General features: G+C 49.9%; 1 protein-coding gene across 5 annotated transcripts in view; it reads right to left on the bottom strand.

Moving 5' to 3' along the window:
• The window catches only part of LOC138582170 (protein D7-like), a 1409716-nt gene that overhangs the window by 72463 nt on the left and 1324823 nt on the right, over nucleotides 1-12430 (bottom strand). The window lies entirely within an intron of this gene.

The following is a 12430-nucleotide window of genomic DNA, read 5'->3' as shown; positions in this document are numbered from 1 at the left end:
CTGATCAGGTGTCTGAAATACAATGAGCACCATGGCATACTAAGCTGCTCAAGGTCAGCTTAGCGCTTGCTCGTGTGTGCTCAAATGCTTGGTGGCTGTAATCTGTAATGTAAGGGGGTAAAGCCTGCTGTACTTCAGGTCGGTACCTGTCAAGGATCCTCCCCCCCAGGCAAGATATAGGACAGCGTCCAACAGCTGCACACTTTTACAACGAAAGTGATATAAACTATGGAGTTATCCATGTAGGTCTTGGCAACTGCAGTTGCCTAGATCAGCTACAGCCATTTTATGACGGTCGTCCTGGGTACATCCACAACTGAGAGAAAGCATGGGCAGAAGCCCACAAACTTTGACTGTGGCAGCTCAGTTAACACCAGAATGCTTGAATGGAACTACAATACCGGCCTACGTAACCTTCATAGTACAAATTCTGCATAAATGTGGAGGGCATTGTGAGGGATCCAAGGGTGGTATCATTTATTTCCCGCAATGACGACCTCCCATGTGGCCAGGGAACGGCAGCCACTTCCTGACCCTGGGGGCGGTTATGCGAGGGACGAACACAGGGGGGGGAAGGTGACCTCTGGGAGAGGGTTGTGGTATCATCGGGTGAGACATGGTATCCCCTTTCCCTTTATTAGGCAGAATTCTCAGAAATGTGCTAATTCCCTTCTACCTTGGAGAACTTCAGCTCTTTTGCTGGACTTTAGGACTTTTTAATTTCTAACCTGGAGAGAGTGAGCCCTTTCTCTCACCCTCGTGTATTTTTATTGTGATTTGGACTGTTTCTTTTGTCTTTGGAGTCTAACAAACTCCATAGGCATCATCTTTACATTGTGACACACAGCACCTTCAGTGCATTAGCTCAGGGAAGTCTCAGATTTCACAAAGGTTTAAATACCTTCTCTTGGTGAAACTACTATTTCCAAGAGCAGTGAAGTGAAGTGAAATTGACTTTACTTACCTTTTGTAACTTTCTAGACCCAACACACACTATCTTACAATAGGGTACCAGAGGGGTTACTTAGTACACCCTTTGTCTAGTTTATCATGTAACATTATTTTACTCTTTCTACAATTAATGGCTGGTGGCAGTGGTTTACTTTTTACTACCATTGTGTGTTTTTACCACGGGCAGCATTCGCAGCTGCAGTAAGGCACCAATGGGTGCCCATTTTGTCAAAATGGCCCGTCTCCCCCCCCCATTTCTTGAGGACACAATCCATTTGAAGAACAAGTTACTCGCCGCTGGTAAAGTTCTTTCGACTGAATGTTCCTCCCACATGTTCTTGATCTTAGGAGATCTTTGTTTCCAGCTTCAGCTGATTCAGAAAAATGTTTCTCTCGGCAGAGGGCGCTGTGCGTCAAGGCGGTCATCCATGTCCCGCGAGGGCCTCCATCTCGGCTGACGTCATCGTCTAGTGCATATCGCAGGCACATCGGGTGTTGGCGTCTTTTTTTTTCACCACCCATATGCAAAATGACCGCCCTTCATAAGTGCCTTTAATTTATCAGACCATAAAAGAGCACAAGTTCTAAAGCTTGGAAATTCTACAGTGGGGTAGGTTGGGAGGGCGATGAGGAATACGTGCAAGGAACATCCAGTCGAACTTTACCAGCGGCAAGTAACTTGTTCTTCAAATGGATTGTGTCCTCCCATGTATTCCTCATATTATGATAGACTCCCAAAGCAGTATTAGGATCTTTTGGAGGGAGTAAGAATGTTGAGAGTTAATGTTTGTCAAGAACAGAGCAACAGAGCATAGAATTGCCTTCCCAAATGTTCCCTCATTTTTATTTTTTAAAATATTTATTATTTTATAAACAACACTCCAAACATTACAAACAATGAGGACTTCCGTGTTTAAGCTTCACAACATTACAAAGTACACTTTTCGGTCCTCCCCCCTCCCACTCCTTTAACTCGAGCCCCTGTATCCATGTCATCGTCCTGCTTATCTTCAGGCGTGTCTACTGCCATTATCTCTTCCATATCATCATCGCTAAGGTCGGCCTGGGAGGGACCCACCATTGATGCCACCAATTGTCTCCATGCTTTTAGGGGTCCCACCTAATCCCACCCCGCTGACCGCTTCATACCAGGCAGCCGTTTCTGCCTCTGCCCACTTCATGAGGTCTGCCCACCACATCTCAATTCTAGGCCGATGGGCTGCTTTCCAGCACATTGCAATTCTCTGTTTGGCCAGGATGTAGGCCAGGCCCTTCATCTTACTGAGGTGCCTCAGGTTGCGTGGTCTGGTAAAACCCACAAGCATGCATGCCCAAGCTGACTCCACATCCAGCGTAATCCCTTTTCCTGCTAGGCATATCTTCAGCTCTGCCCAAAACCTTCCCACCTCCAGGCAAGCTCAAAACATGTGTAGCATCCCAGCTTTCTCCTCCCCGCACCTAGGGCATTTCTGTATCACCGGGCCACCAAACCTGGCAATTTTACTGGGGGTCAAATATGCTCTATGAGCGATATATAATTGAATCTGCTGAAGCCTCACGTTTCGGGACACCTTCTTATGATACCTTTGGGCTCCATCCCATTGCCCATTCGACATGGGTTCTTCCACCTCTTCCAAATCTCGCCTCAGTTGGAGCAGCTCCTTCCCCACCCTAGTCCCCAGTAGCTCATATGCGAGATATTGCATGCCCACTCTCCGAGATATACATCGTCTCGATGGTAGCATCAGGTTGTTCCACAAGCACTGCCTCAGGCCACCTTTCTCGCACTCGTTTAATGATTCTGGAATAAGTAATGTGTTGGCCCTTATGCAACCTGGTGTCCTCTATTAGCCTCTGAAAGTCCAATGCCTCCCCCTCTTGCTATATATCTCCAAGGGTAGCCAGGCCTATCGGTTCCCAGTATCTACAGACCCCTTTTATCATTTGGGAGCCCTCCCCGCATAGCACCACCAACGGCACCTGCAGGGAGAATGGGGCTGGGTTTCCCACATTCTGCCATGGTCTACGCCACATTTCCCAGCCAAGCACCAGGGTTGTATACGAATTGTTTGTTTTACAACTGTTCGAATTACAATTGACCTTTTCACAATTGACCGAATTGTGAAGGTCAACTGTAGCATATGTGGGGGCAACCCCCACAACCCATATATATATATATATATATATATATATATATATATATATATATATATATATATATCCAAACCGAATTCGGTCAATTGTTCATTCGAACAATTGTAAATTAATTTGGGTAATACCAGCACCAGCAGTCTCACCATTCCTAGTACCTTTGGTTTAGGCAACCACACTGTCTCTCTAAGGAAGTAGGGAGCAGGATCCTTATACAACAGCCTGGCTTCAGCCGTTTCTTCTTCAGACAACCACCTGACCACATTTTGCAGCTGTCCCGCCAAGTAATACAACTCAAAATTCGGCAGGTTAATACCCCCCCCCGTCACAAAAGTTTTGTAGTTTCCAGAGGGCCACCCTGTTCCTGGAATTGTGCCATATGAAACCCCTGCACAGGCTGTGAGTTAGGCAAAAAAGCGCTTAGGGATCACATACGGGATGCTTACAAAAAAGTGTAACAGTCTGGGCAGGACTACCATCATCTTAATCAGAGCCGCTCTTCCCATCATGTCCAGGGGTAGTCCGGACCAAAATCCCATGCTATTCTTAATACCTTCAACTGCCTTTTCTGTATTGTGTTTGTGTTCTTCTCTTATCGTGTGGTATATGTCAATACCCAGGTAACGAAACATCTCGGTTCGCCAAGGTATTGGCAAAACCAGTAGGCTCCTCGGTAGGGCGCGTCTGTACCTCCCCAGGGGGAACATGCTGGATTTCTTGGGATTTACTGCTATGCCCGAGAGGGTAGCGTATCGTTCCATCACCTCCAGGACATATTTTAGGTTTTCCTCTGAGAAGCGCAGAAATAAAAGTATATCATCGGCATACAATGATATAAGATGCGAACCTCCCGCAGAGTGGATCCCCATCTCCCCATACTGTTGTCTGAGGCAGACTGCCAATGGCTCCAACGCAAGGATATATAGCATAGGCAACCAGGGGTAACCCTGTCTAGTGCCCCTGCTGAGTTGCCATTTATCTGAGATTGTAGCACCCGTTTGGACCCTTGCAATTGGGGAACTGTATAACATTTTGACCCACCTCAGATACCCCGGCCCCATCCCGTATTCTCTCAGAGTCGCTAGCAACCAAGGCCATCTCACTGAGTCGAAGGCCTTAATTGCATCCAGCGAGACAATTACCAATTCGCTGGGGTCCTTCTGTTTGGTCGATAATGTGGTGAAGTCTCCTCTGATTGTCAGTTATGTTCCTGCCAGGAACGTAGCCTGTTTGGTCATGGTGTATCAGTCTGCCAATGACTCGCTTAAGCCTGTTTGCCAGCACTGCTGTGAGGATTTTGCTGTCCTGATTAAGCATCGATAGGGGTCTGTATGACCCACAGTCTGTGCTTGGCTTACCTGGTTTTAAGAGCGGGATGATCACCGCCTCCCGTAGGGACTCAGGCAGCCTACCGTGCTCAAACGTCAAACGCCTCATTAAGCATGGCCAGCAGCAGGGGGAGCAGCTCTTGTTTGTATGTTTTATAGAATTCGCTGGGGAGCCCGGCCGACCCCGGAGCTTTGCATGTGGGCAGGTGCTGAATCACTTTCTTTAGTTCTTCTGAGGTGATTGGGGCGTCCAGGTCTGCCCGTTCCAGATCGTCTAATGTGGGCAAGCCTATGTCTTCTAATGTTTCCTGGATCTCTTGATCCATTTCTTCCCCTGCGTCCTCAAAGACGTTTATAGTATCTTAGGAACTCTTCGTTTACTCCATCCTGGGTATCCCAGATCTGGCCCTCGTCCCCACCGATTTCCCTGATCACTGGTTGTGATGTTTCATTTTTATATAACCGGGCCAACAACCTGCCCGGCTTGTCTCCTCCCGCATGCTGCCTTTCGAAATATTTCTTGTAGCTCAATTTACATAATCTATCCCAGTGCCCACTGCTGGCTTGTTGTAGCAGCTTCATCCTTACCTCATCCTCCTGAGAGGTGCCCCCCTTACTCATGTCTTCCAACTCCCTCTCTGTTTCCTGCAACTCCCATTCTATGCCCCCTTGGAGCCCTCTGGATTTTGATATGGCTACACCCCGCACTACTATTTTGAATGCCTCCCATACAGTTCCCACAGATTGAACGCTTACGGTGTTAATGTCGAAATACACATTGATCGCCTCCCTCAGGTCCTCCCGAGTCCTGTAGGGCCTCAGCTCTGAGCTTCCACGTTGGGATGTGCACTCTAGGGGGTTGGTGTCGCCACTCCAGGACCAAGGGGGAGTGGTCCGAAAGCACTCTGGCCTTCTAGTCTGCGCCCATCATTTCTCCTACTAACTCAGCAGCAGCGAACATATAATCCAGCCTCGTGTGCAGGTTATGTGGAGCCGCATAATGTGAGTACTGCCTGTCTGCTGGGTGTAGCTCCCTCCAGACATCTTCGAGTTCAAAACCTCTAAGCAGCGCCTGTAACGCCTTTGCGGCCAGGGTGGGTTTGTCTGGTTTACCATCTGATCTGTCCATTTTAGGATTTAATGTACAATTAAAGTCCCCTCCCCATAGGATCGCGCTGCCCAGTAGGGGGCTAATTTAGCCGTATAGAGTCCTAAAATAAGCTGCTGTATCTTGGTTAGGGGTGTTTAAGTTTATAACACTCACTTCCCGGTTTTCCAGCATCCCCCGCACTACTATCATTCTGCCTTCTGGGTCCATCGTAGACTGAATCAGCTGAAATGGTACATGCAGTGCCATCCATATGATAACTCCCCTTGCGTAAGATGAGTATGTGGCTCCCGTGATGCTCCCTTTCCACTTTCTCTTGACCACCTCCAGTTTCTCCCTAGTAAGGTGCGTTTCCTGTAATAATGCTATGTCAATCCTCATCCTTCTGAGGTACATCATTACTTTATTACGCTTCAAATAGCGATTGAGGCCCCTCACGTTCCAGGTCACCACTCTAAGGCTACCCGACGCCATTTATAGGATAGCCCACCTCCCCTCCCAGTTTCCCCCTCCCACCTGATGTGACAAGATTTGGCTTGTTCCCCTCCCACTTCCAACAAACTCCCCTCCCCCCTTTCCCAACTCTAAACCCCTGCACACAACCCCTGCCCACCCCCCATCCCACCCAACCCCAACAAGTGCCCAGCTCCATCCCTGGATCTCAGGCCCCCGCGTTTGGTCCTGCCTCGGAATGCCGAGGTCAGGAACCTGGCAGGGTGTCACCGGACTACTGGTGACCTAACTAAACTTCTCGTTGTGGGGATGGGAGGGCTGGCTCTTTAAGGCTCCCTTGCCAATATCAAGGTTTCTCGTGCTAACGGATCATGCATACATGTATAGCCCTCGTTGCACCCTCCATAGGTTATGTCTTGTGCTATATTCAAGTCCCATTGTCTTACGCTGTGACACCATAGGTGCCACAGACACATGTTACTTATCTTTGCCGTCTGTCTAGATACCAGATTCTTGGGGGGCAGCTCTGCGTGTCCAACCATCCCATAGCATCCTCCGGGGTTTCAAAAAACAAGATTCTGCTCTTGTGGAACACCTTCAGTTTTGCCGGGTAGATCAGCATATACTTGTGGCCTGCTTCACGCAGTCTTCTTTTCACAGTCCCAAAGTTCATGTGTCTGCGCTGCACCTGCAAGGTGTAATCCGGGTATGCGGTTATGTTTGCCGACCCCCTTTGTATTGTTCCGCCCTGCCGAAAGTGTTCAAGAATTTTTTCCCGATCACGGTAGTTCAGGATCTTGGCTATCACCGGCCTAGGGGGGGGTTCCCGGCGGTGGCTTCGTCATCAGGGCCCTGTGCACCCTTTCCACAGCAAACCCCTGGGTCAACACACCCCCGGTTATCTCCTGCAGCAGCATAGATTCAATGTACTCCGTGGGGTTGGATCCCTCAGGTCCTTCCGGCAATCAAACGATACGAATATTATTCCTTCGGGCGCGTCCTTCCGCCTCCTCCGCCCTACTTTCAAGGTTGCCCACACATTGTACTAGGGCGTGAAGTTCCGATTTATGGGCTGTGCAGTCCGCTATGTTCGGGGCCACCACTTTTTCTAGGTCACCCGTGCGTTCTGCCAGTGACCTGACATCTTGCCGGAGAAGATTCACCCCCTCTTGCACTGCCCCGACTGAGCTCTAGTGCCGCTTTCAATTCGTTCATGGCCAGTCCCAGTTTGGTCTCCCAAGCCACTTTCAGATCAGCAATCGCAGCAAGGATCTCCTGGTCTTTGTCCATAGTGTCTGTGCCCCCAGCGGGGGTTTTGTCTTTGCTCCTGGCCCCTTCTGCACCCAGCGATGTTCTGGCGTATACGTAGAGCGTGGGTTGCTTGCCCTTTGTTCTTAAGAGTTTGTTAGTCATCGTGGTGTGTCAGACGTGTGGGCAAGCCCCACCGCTTGTGGTCCCGGGCCTTAGTAAAGTTAGACTGCCATTAGTGTCAGAGCCCGGCCAGGCCGTGTCAGGGGTGTCCTTAAGCTGCCTGTTCTGCTCCTGGAGTGGGCTGTGCCCTCCCATGTAATTATGTGGGTTTTTTCAATCCGCTCGAACCCTGAGCCCCAGCCCCAGTGTGTCTGGGTCCTCGGGCGCACTCCCCAGTGCTTATGGGGCCCCCCTGGGCGTATTTGCTGGCCCAACGTGCATCACCCATGAGCCCTGACAGATTACTGTCACTTCCCACCAGACGGTGGTGTTTGTGGAGCTTCCCACCAGGCACGCTTCATGAGCAGCCTGTGTTGAGAGTGCCCACGAGCTCCCAGTTCAGCTCCTGAGTGGGCTGTGTCCTCCCACGTGGTTATTTGGGCTATTCGGTTCACTCAAAACTGGAGCCCCAGCCCTTGTTGATCTAGGTCCATGAGCGCATCCTCCAGTACTTATGGAGCTCCCAGGTGTGTGTGCTGGCCCCATGTGTGTCAACTGTGAGCCGCGCTAAATGGCTGCCACTTCCGTGAGGGTGAGCTCCAGCCTGTCCCCCACATCGGGTTGTGCTCAGAGCTTGCTCTCAGTGTCTCTTGTATGTGCCTGGCGGCTCTGCTGGCATGCCAGCCTCCTGTGGTGTAATGTGTAGGAGCCCCGGCACTATTAGGTATCAACGTCACCTCCCACTGGAGGCTGAACCAGTGGCCCAGTCCAGGCGTCTGGCGCGCAGTGTTACTGGCCTCAGTGCGGCATGTTCACATCAATGGGCCGTGGCCTCTTATAGTGTCCCCCTCCTCAGCTAATGCAATCCTCTGGAGGCCGTCCTATTGCCGTGGATGCGGCAGTATTTCGGATGCGTTTCCTCTGGTTGAACTCTCAGCTACGGGAGCACGTACTACCACGCTTGTTGGGTGCCTGTTGGAGACTAGCTGCGTGCTCTATATTAGGCACGGCACCCATCAGTTCGGGCCCCCAACTGCTGAATAAAATCCCACACGCTGGATGTCTGCAGGCTTCCCCAGTGATGTTGCCAAGTGCTGCGTGCCCCCCCAGAGCTGGCTCTGGCACTTACTATGATACAAATGTATCCGTTGCTGCCGAGGCGGTGCAGAGCAGGCGCCGCTGGTCTCGGTTTATCAGTTAGAGCCTCTTCGAAGGCTGGTGCCTCCCGCTGTATCCCCGCTCCTCAAGGCCAGGGCGTCACGGGGGGGCCCCTGTCCTATTGGCAATGTCAAAGCCTGACGACCAGGCGTTGGACACGGAGTTGCAACCTCTCAGTCGTCAAATGCTCAGATGCTGCCGCGGGCCGATCCTCCCCAGCCTCGCACAGCGTCCCGCTGACAGCGCCGCCCGTGACCTCACACCACACTCTTGCGCTCCGTGGACCTCGGCCCCAACACGGCAGGACCTCTCACCATCTGCAAAGGTCCTCCTTTGTTGCCATACACACCAGGCTCTTCCTGTCCTGCCAGGACACGACGGGCTCGGCCTCCGCTGCGCCTCGCCTGCCACCTCTCCCTGCGATGTAGCGGTCAGTTTATATGGCCCTTTGTTCGCTGTCTCCCATTTTGATCAGCCCCGAGACTCGGACTCCCCAAATCTTCCTGCATCCGTTCCACACCCGTCAAGCCGCGGATCGGTCCTTCATTGCGCTCAATTCGTGCCCCTAATGTTCATGCATCCATAGGTGTACGGCAGGTACATGTGGTGTCAGGAATAGGGTTTGAGGCAAGCCCAGGAGACAGCATGGGCGAAATTGAGATAAAGACTACTGTTCCCAGCAGGCTTAGGGGCAGATTGTAGTCTCTGGAGTTCGCTCCGTGAGACAACTGGAGCCCATCAGGAGAGTATTTAGCCGTTGATCGCCCGTGCACAGGTGCTGATAATTGATGTGCGGCACGGACAGCCACGACGGCGTGTATGGGGCTCTGGACGAACTGATGGTGATCTGGGTGAGCAGGCAATCACAGCGGCAATCAGGGCGGCGGTCTGCGGCAGTGACTCTGGGAGGCAACGCGGCCACTCGGCAACTTACCACAGGCCTCGGCGGTGAACCTTCCATACTGCTGCTTTGAGCTGTGTCTCCAGACTAGGCGCGGCAGTGGCTCCAATGGGCTACGGCGTTTCAACTGCAGCATGTCCTGATGTCCGGGTGTACTCGCGAGTCACCCGGACCCTAAGATAAGTGCATTCAAGATTTAAGTTAATGACTCAAGCATATGTTTAGGTGCTAAGTTCTGAGAGGATTTTATGAGTTATGAGTGTTGGATCTGCAGGTTGTTGGTAACATTGATTATACCCAGAGTATGAGGCAATACTCACCGTAAAGAGGAATCTTTACTAATTGGAAGGGACAAAGTCTTGCAGGCATTTCTCTACTGATAAGTCATGATCTAGGTTTTCGCTTATGTTTGCTCATGTTAAATGTCAGCCTTCTGGGTCATGTGTTATGTTGAATTCATGTAGGGAATGTTCCCTGGTGTGTGCCATGCAGTTTGTGTTGCTTCATGTTTGCTATGTGTTACACACACGTACATGGTCATGGGTATGGTATGGTATAGTATTATGAAGAATCCTGGGTGTTATATATACATACTCAGGAGTTGGATAGGTTGCACTGTATCAGGAAGGACAGGATTGCGACGTCTCAGTATTATGTTCTGCGTTAGGTATGCAGGTTTTCTCTTCCCTACCTTACCTTTGTCATTCCACACCCTTTCCCCAACTCAGTCTCCCCCCCCCCCATTGGCTGCCTGCCACGTGTTTCTCTGTGTATTTACATTCAGATGCCCGTGCCAACCACGGTGGGAGGGTCGATCTATTCGGCTACTGTGGTTCGGGAGAGGGAGTTGAGACCCTTTATCTCTCATTAGACTTAACATGTGGCAAGGTTGAAGCACGTTCACTTCCAAGGATCAATGTCGGATCTGCAGGAGCCATCCAAGAACACGTCCACTCACGTGGCCATGTAGCCACGCCCCCATCTCCCTCATTGTTAGTGGTGTCCAAACAATGTTTTGTAAACGTGTGGGTGGTGGACCAGGTAGCTACAGTGCAGATATCCTTTATCGGAACACTCCTCTGAAGGGCAGAGGAAGTTGCCATGCCCCTAGTGCAAGGAGCCCTTAGGCCTTCTGGGGGATCCTTCCCAGCTAGTCTGCAACACTCCATCTAGATAGAGCTTGTTGGTGATTGACAGAACTAGTTTGTGTCCTGTATAAACAATGAAAAGTAGGTTGTGTTGTTGGAACTTTGCCATTCTTGAAACATAAAAGCTTAGAGCTTTCCTCAGATCAAGTCTGTGAGATCCTTACTCTTCCTTGCCAGAATGAAGTGGAGGATAGAAGGCAGAAAGCACAATTTTCAGTGCTAAATGGTAATCCAATACAATCTTCGGTAGAAAAGAGGGTTTGACCTTAAGGATAACCTTTATCCTTGTAAAAGGTGGTAAACTGAGGTTTACAGGATAATGCCTTCAACTCACTCGCCCTGCGGGCTGATATCACTAACAAAATAGTTTGTAAGTTAGCAACCTTAAAGGGCAGCAATGGAGTGGCTCGAAAGGAGCGCACATCAAAAACTTTAAAACCAAATGAAGGTCCCAAGTTGGTATTTGGAATGGTGTAGGAGGCAACCCATTTGGGAGTTGTTTAAGAAATTGAGTTAAACAAAAAAAACGTTTTCTAATAGACATTTGAATCGTTATCAATGGTACATCATAGTATTCGTCTGTTCACACCCTCCCTCCCCAACTCCCTACCCCCCCAAGCCTATTATACCTGCAATCTCTACTTCTAGTGTATATATTACTCATTTGAACTTATCTTCACCACTCTAATCAGTAAATTGTTATGGTGTATGCATCCCATGTAGAGGACAACTCCTGTATTGATTGTCTCCAAGCTCCTAAATCTATGTTTTGTTCATCGCAGCCTCGACGGGATGCCTCATGTCACAGCTGTTTCTGCCAGCACCCATTTCTGTAGGTCTCAGCCACACCAAGCCTTGGGCTGCGGCTCGCTTTCTATGCCATCGCTATCCTGCGCTTCGCCAAGCTATATACTAGGTCTCTCAGTTTGCTGACATGCCTGGCCTGTTTTGGTCTAGGAAAGATTCCTAGCAGACACGCTATGGGGAGACCAGATCTGACAAGCCCACATTAGCTAGGGCCCGGGTCACCCCCACCCAGAACTGGCCTATTTCGGCACTGGCCCAAAATAATGTGCATCAGGTCTGCATTAATCCAGCCATATTTTGGACAGGCCTGTACTGCAGCGTTACTACATTTTGCAATCCTCTCCGGAGTCAAATATGCTCTATGAGTGACATAATTGTATCAACTGTAATTTCACATTTCTGGACACCTTATGATAGCCCATAGTCCTATTCCATACTGCATCCGACAGCTGCTCCCCCAAGTCTGCTTCCCAACGTTTCCTAGTCTGTACTAAATGGTTATCTGATCTCCCGCTAGTATCTTATACAGCCTAGACACCATGTCCTACATCAGATACATCGTAAAGTGTTTCAATCTTCTCATCCTCCACCAGCACTCCCTCTGAACCCGGACATCTTTATTTCATTCTATGCAGAAACAAGGCATAGGTCAAATGCTGTCCCGATTGCATTCCTAATTCCGAAACAACTTCATCAAATGTCATTGGCCGTCCCTCATTTAATACATCACCCAATGTCACCACTCCGCTAGTTTTCCAATGTTACGTAACTTGCAGCCTGAGCTTCTCATTTTCCTTTTGCAGCATCACCAGTGGCATCTGGGGTGAGTATGGGTTTTCCTTGCCCAAAAGGCGGCAAGCTCTTTGCCATGCCTAATTTCAACATAGGGGGTTTGGAATCCAGTGGAACTATGGACCACACCATCTTTCAAAAAAGAATGGGGTGCATGCCGTTTGTAGTAATTCAGTGTCCTCGGTCAGTGCGTCCAACAGCCAGTAAGTAGCAAACTGCAGCT

The sequence above is a fragment of the Ambystoma mexicanum genome, chromosome 3q (assembly GCF_040938575.1).
Source record: "Ambystoma mexicanum isolate Mex_15411 chromosome 3q, UKY_AmexF1_1, whole genome shotgun sequence".
Classification (NCBI taxonomy): domain Eukaryota; kingdom Metazoa; phylum Chordata; class Amphibia; order Caudata; family Ambystomatidae; genus Ambystoma; species Ambystoma mexicanum.
Note: the sequence above shows the minus strand (reverse complement) of the source record. Positions and strands in the feature narration are given on the sequence as shown.